Consider the following 7,119-nt stretch of genomic DNA (forward strand, 5'->3'; position numbering starts at 1 on the left):
TGCCTTTCCTCGGGGAAATGTCTTGGATCAATGTAACACATATACATCATATAGAGCACATTATATAGTAGGAGTTGGAAGATTCTAGTGATATGAGTTATTCTCAAAAGAATGTTGGCCTATTCGTTTGGTCGGTGGGATCGTAGTCGATTGATGGAGGTAAGATGGGCCATATATAGGTGACCGAGATAGAGGGAACCGTTGTTGGGTTATAAATGTTAGAGGAACCATAGTCGGAGGGCGATGGTGGTCGGGGAGATCGTAGTTAGTGGGTGATGGAGGTGGGATAGACAGTAGTCGACGGGCAACGTTGGTTGGAGAAATCGTAGTCGACATGCGACAAAGGTAGGAGGGACCGTAGTTAGCTGGTGACATTAGTTAGAGGGATCTTAGTCGACTGATGATGATGGTCGAAGGGATCATAGTTGAGTGGCGATAGTGGCGGAGGGATCGTAGTCGACGGGCCATGATGATCGAAGGGATCGTAGTTGGCGGGAGATGGTGGTCAGAGAGACCATAGTTGGTAGTTGACGATGGTGCGAGAGTTTGTAATCGGTAGGTGAAGGTGATCGGAGGGATCGTAGTCGGCAAACGATGATGGTCGGAGGGACAATAGTTGATGGGCAATAGTGGTCGGAAGGACCATAATTGGTGGGTGACGGTTGTGGGAGGGACTGTATTCGACGAGCGGTGGTGGTTAAATGAACGCTTGACGATGGTTGTAGGATAGATGTTCAACGATGATGGTCAGGCAGAGGTTCAACAATAGTGGCTCGGTAGCGATGGTTCACAGGTGGTGGTGCTGGGGTGGAACTCCATGATGCTTCAAGCCTTAGAGCTCTCTTAAGTCTATAGCCCATGAACCATGGTTTAGCTTCCAAAAGTCCAAGCCCCCAAAATGTCCCTCTCTTATAGAGAGTGAGGTCTATTTATAGATTTTGAGAGAGACATGCTAAGTAAATATGAAGAAGATTTAGGATAATTTTGGAGTGCTCCATCAAACGTCTCGTATTGTTTCTATAGATCATAGAACATTCATTCATCATTTAATTGTCTCAATGATGACAAAATTAATTGATTTTGGCCTCGTTGGATTCATTTCGTCGAGTCGCTTGATTTAATTATAAGCATAATATATTTGGATATCATTTGGTCATCCAATTAATCCTCTAATGCTTCACAATATGCTTTAATTAGGGCATAAATATTTCAAATATTTAAGCCTAGGTGGGTTCGGATTGGACCAATTTTGGAGTTGTCGAATTTGTCTTACTGAGACATTCAATTTGATTATAAGTTTGATGAAATTGAAGTTCAGATGGTCCCGAATTTAACTTTGGAAGATCATAACTTAAATATACCTCAAGATTCATGCTCGATCAATGTGATTATTGGTGACATATCAATAATAGAATTCTAATTATTTTCATAAGAAGAACATTTCATCAAAATAAATAAAAACTGAGTTGTTGATGAAAGATTTTTGTATTATTCAAATACACATCAGGAATTATTTGTACACTTATGAATTATATTTATCAACATTTTTATGTAAAATTATGAAATGTTTAGAAATATATATTAATACATATTGAAACAAGTACATGTAACATTATGAATATTTACCTTCACAATAATATCTCTTAGGTTCGGTTTGAGAAGACTTTTTTATTATTTTTAAAACAATTTTTAACTACAAAAATTTATTTTATAAAAAAACTGCTTTATAAAATAAAAGAAATGTCCCAAATAAAACTCTCGAGCAAAGGAAAAAAAAATTATTTTATTGTAAAGCTCAAGCTTTTTGAGCACATGCATGAATGAAGATTTATTTTTTTTTTCTTTTTGGAGTATGGGGAAAGTGATAATTTTAGAAAAAGGAGCAAGACAAGAAGTACAAAGATGTTCAGTGCTTGTTGTAAATCTTTTTTGTTCTTTACTCTTCTTCTTTCTTAACATGTGCTTTGGTACTCAGGTTATGTGGGAGAAGGGACCAATGTAAAATTATTATAGGTTTGGGTCTCTATCTAAACTTTTTGGCCATTTAATTTGTCCAGTCTTGTCTTTGGTTATTTGTTTTTCACATATTAATACTAATGGTAGTTTATAGTGAGACAATATCATCACCATGATGTCCAATAGTTTTATCATTAATCAGAATAGTATGCACTATACTACCTAACATAAATCTAAGTATTGATAATAATATAATTTTGTTTATAGACTTACTACCAATAACTACTACAATTGCGATTTTGATGTCATTGTCATGATCATTGCCTAGCCAATTGTTGGTCCACATTGTAAAAATAGCTCAACATTAAAGGTCCGTTTGGGATGGCTATACTTTTTTATAAAGGTGGTTGTAAAGTTGCTATGGAGAAACGGTTTTTTAAAAGCTACAATAGAAAGCAGCTTCATTGCACAAAAAAATTACTGAAAACAATGAAAAAACAGTGGCCAAATAAAAATTGTCCCAAATGAAGCATAAGGCTTCGTTTGGGACGGTTTTTTTATTGATTCTTGAAGTTGCTTTCTAGTACAAAAAATTTAATTTTTATACTAAAAAGCTGCTTCAAGAAGCAAGAAAAAAGCTGTCCCAAATGAACCCTAAGCCTCTATTTTTTGTGTTATTTGGACCTCTAATCTTTCTAATGTAGGCTCTACCATTAGACGTATTGATGTTATTTCCTCCATCTTGGCCATCTCGAGCCGGCTCTTTAAAAATTTTCTTTTCTGAGCCATATTAAGGTTGTGTTTGAGACGGCTTTCTTACAGCTTTTTAGTATAAAAATTTAAATTTTTCTACTAGAAAGCTGCTTTAAGAAGCAGTAAAAAAACTTTTTCAAACAAAACCTAAGTTAATACACTACAAAGTGATTGCTTGATTATTTAGTTAGATAAACTCATCAATTTTCAAAGGCCATTTAGTATTACTTTTTATTTTTAATTTTTAATTTTATTTATTTTTGGATATTAAATAAATCATATTTGATATTATTATTATATGTTATTTAAGTTTTTATTTTTATTGAATATTGCATAAATTTATTTATTTTGCGTTTTGGTCCTTTTGGAAGCGGATAGTTGTGTTTTGTACTTTTGTTGGCAAACGACATGACGTTGGAGGACTGAGAGGTCATATTTTAAATTTTAAAAAATAATAAAAGTTATATATTTCAGGTGTTTAAAGAAACTTAATATTTTTTAATAAAAATAAAAACACAAATAAATAATAACTAAATATACTTTTTCCAAATAAAAAAATGATGTAAGTATACATTTAATTTCTTTTATGCCAATTATAAGGAGTCAAATCAAATTTCAACGTAACAATTTTCAAGCCATTGTAGAACAATATATATGTAATAATGGTATAATATTCTCATGTATTGATTTTATTTGTTTTATTTTATTTTGTTCTTTGAATAATATGAATTTTGAATTTGAATGTTTGGTAAAGATTATATTTGATTTTGGATAATTTTAATTCAAGATATTTGATCTTATACTTGAAACATTTATTTTTATAAACAGATATATATTAGTTTTGATGATAGTGATTGATTGATTATTAATATGTGAATTAAATTATTATAAGGTAAAATAAACGCTTTTTTAAAAAAAATTCAAATTATGTATAAAAATCATTGCAAAGCTGTAAGATCCCAATTCTATCCTTCATTCTCCTTTCTTTCATGCTCTCTCACTTTCATGTTGAATAGTTGAGGAACTATGTAAGCACAATTAATTGGTAAGGCTCATTGACGTGATAGTGCTTGTAATAATTATTTTAGGGGTGCAAATAAGTCGAGTTGAGCTCGAGTCAGGCCTAACTCGAGCTCAACTCGGAAGCCAAATCATGATCTCGAACTCGAGTTGAGCTCGAGCTCCACTTGCCACCGAAAAACAAGTGGTCAAGCGGTTACCACATTCGGTTCGCAAGCGGCTTCCGGTGTTTGCACATAGTTCCGCATCTAGCACACTCTTCGACAATTCGCACACAGTTCCTCCTACGGCAATTCGCACGCGAGCTTCCGCTTTTTCTCCCCCGTCGGTCAGTCTTATGCCCTCCGCCGTTCAGCCTTCTTCTCACTAGCTCGATAAGGTCGACTCACGAACTCGTTAACGAGTTAAGCCTGAGCTAACTCACGAGTCGGCTTAACTCGGTTGCACCCCTAAATTATTTTAACGGCAACACCCAATTATGATGAACTAACATATATGTCTATGTGAGCCTATGACCATTCACAATAATAACTTGTTAGTATGATTAAATCCTTCTCTAACGATAATAAAATTATTTAATTTTGCTTAATGACTAAAGTTTTAACGTTTGTTAGAACTTTAAAAGTACTAAGCACACCTTACTACACTTTTGATTCATAGTGGCTTGATTCTTCTTACTATTTATAGCAATTGATGACTTGGCATTTAATAAAACTGTTTTGAAGTCTAATGGATTGATCCAGATCTCTTTCAAGCAGGTTTCTCATCATTTTTGGGCCCAGTGGTTTGTTGAGTTTTAAAAGTTACACATTATTTGTTCCATTGACATTTGAACTTCATTTGAGTGGTTTATCCTTTTTGCTTATGATTTTACAAAACTTTTTTCTCAATTATATAGGGGTGTCAATATTGAACATGACCCGAAAATCCGACTCGAACCCGATCCGAAAAATTGGGGTTCGTGTTGACCCAAAATTTTGATTTTTTTTGTTTGCTTTCAAACAGCATAGGATCCTACCAGAATGATAACCTATAAATGCATTAAGATTCATTCTGTCCAGGAAATAAAGGTCTAATAGTAGAGTCATCAATGATTTATTAGACAGATGCAATGTTATTGCTGCTGTTTAGGATGATAAATAAATGAACCAAATAAATGCTGAGCATAGTTTACCTATATACAAGCTTCATAAGAACAATAGCCTTAAAAGGAGTTCTGTAGCTCAATTTATTTGTGTCAGTAAAAAAATGATGAAGCATTCAAACTTCATAGTTACTCCCCTTCGAATCTATGATTTCTAAGTTTTTTTTAGAATAAGATTTTGTTTGGAATAGTTTTTTTTTTCAGTTTTAAAAAATAATTTTTGTATAAAAAAGTAGTAAAAAAAACTGTTCCAAATGAAGCTTAAATCTTTGGGAGTCTTTATTGGCAGTTTTAAAATTGACTTTTAAATTTTGAAAGAGCGAATCAACAAGTTTTTGCTGCCACTTGGCTTGAATTATGTTCGGAAATTAAAATTCGTTCCATAATTATTAAAAATTTAACGTTTACGTCCGTTAATATTAGTTGGGTTGAATTCACCCTCCCCCTAATCATAAAGAATTGAGTTCAAAGCAAGTCAACCAATTACAGAAGAAGAAAAAGTTGACAAAACATGTAATGATGTTGCCAACAAGCTCAAAATATTGATAAATTATTCTGTGCAGATACCGGACGTTGTTCCAAGGCCAACTAGAACGCGCCATATAACTTTTTTACTCGATATTAGGGGTGTCAATTTCGAGAACTAGTTTTTAGTAAAAAAAATTAATTTAATTTTTTAATAAAAAAATTATTTTAAAAAACATTAAAAAAAATGTTCCAAACAAAATCGAATTCTGCCGAGAGCTCAAGATGAAGTCGCTAGATACTTCTTTAGAACCTATCTTTTTTCAAGCAAAGTTGGCAGTGACCTCACTTGAACTTGTCATTTACTTAATAATCCATCAGGAGTTCTTTATATATTTTTCATAGCTACAAACTAGTCAAAATAATTCATTATATAGCTAAATTTGATAAGCATTACTATGTAATTTTACCTATATGTATTGCTCAAATATAATTTCTCATGTAATTTGAGCCTCGATCGCAACCTACAAATAGTGGGTCAACAAGTGAGTTATGCATAGAATCATTTGCATCAGTCTTATAATTTATACAATCTAGTAAAAGTCCAAATATTCTCATGCTAAGTTCTTTCTCTTTCTCCTCTATTTCTCTCCAGTATAATCAAACTTTGCTGTCTCCTATAAGTAAAATTGAATCAAACATAATCGATTTGAAAGTCGAATCAATTCACTGTGGCTCAAGAATGTTTTGTTTAAGCATAATTCTAATTGTTCCGTCCTGGATCATTCATGGCGGTATAGGAGATAAAGAGCTTCACGTCTTGACTATAAACGAATATTTAGCACACCTACAAATAAAGATAGGGGTGCTAGAGTCATACGAGACATCAAGATTTTTATGTGAAAAATTCTGAAATGGGGAAAAACCATGGGGCATATCCTAGTTAAAATAATTCTACTGGTGTTTGTAGTCGATTGCAAATACTGCTCAATTGCAAATATTGCCCTTCCTTGGAGGAAAGACCTTGGCTCAATGTAGCAAATATATATCATATATAGCGCATTACATAGTGGGAGTTGGAAGAATCTAATGATCTGAGAGTTGTTCTCAAAAGAATGTTGGCATGGTCATTTGGTTAGGAGGACCGTAGTCGTGTAACAGTGGTTAAAAGATTATAGTTGGCAGATGACAAAGGTCATAGTCAATAGGCGACAGTGGTCGACGTGACCGAAGTTGGCGAGTGGCTAAGGTCGGAAGGGATCATAGTCTACAGGAGATGGTGGTTGAAGGTTCCGTAGTCGACTAGCGATGGTGGTTAGAGGGATCGTAATTGGAGGGTGACAATAGTTTGAGGGACCATAGTTAGAGGGTAACGATGGTATAATGGAATGTACTCAGCGGACGATGGTGGTCAAAGGGAGGATAATCGACAGGCGATGCTGGTCGGAGGGACCATAGTCAGTTGTAGACGGTCCTCAAAGGGACTATAGTCAGCGAGCGATGGTGGTTAGATGGTCTGTAGTCAACGAGCGACGGTGGTTGGAGGGACCGTAGTCGATGGGCGACAGACGGAGGTAGGAGGGATTTTAGTCGGTTAGTGATGAAGGTCCAAGGGACTGTAATCGGTAGGCGATGAAGGTCAGAGGGACTACAGTCGACGAGCGACAATGGTCGATTGGACTGTAGTATGTGGGCAACGATGGTTGGAGAAATCATAGTTGGCGAGCGACGGTGGTCAGAGGGATCATAATTGAAGGATGAAGGTGGTATGAAGGAGTGTA

Source organism: Dendrobium catenatum, unplaced genomic scaffold (genome assembly GCF_001605985.2).
Source record: "Dendrobium catenatum unplaced genomic scaffold, ASM160598v2 fragScaff_scaffold_1490, whole genome shotgun sequence".
Taxonomy (NCBI): Eukaryota; Viridiplantae; Streptophyta; class Magnoliopsida; order Asparagales; family Orchidaceae; genus Dendrobium; species Dendrobium catenatum.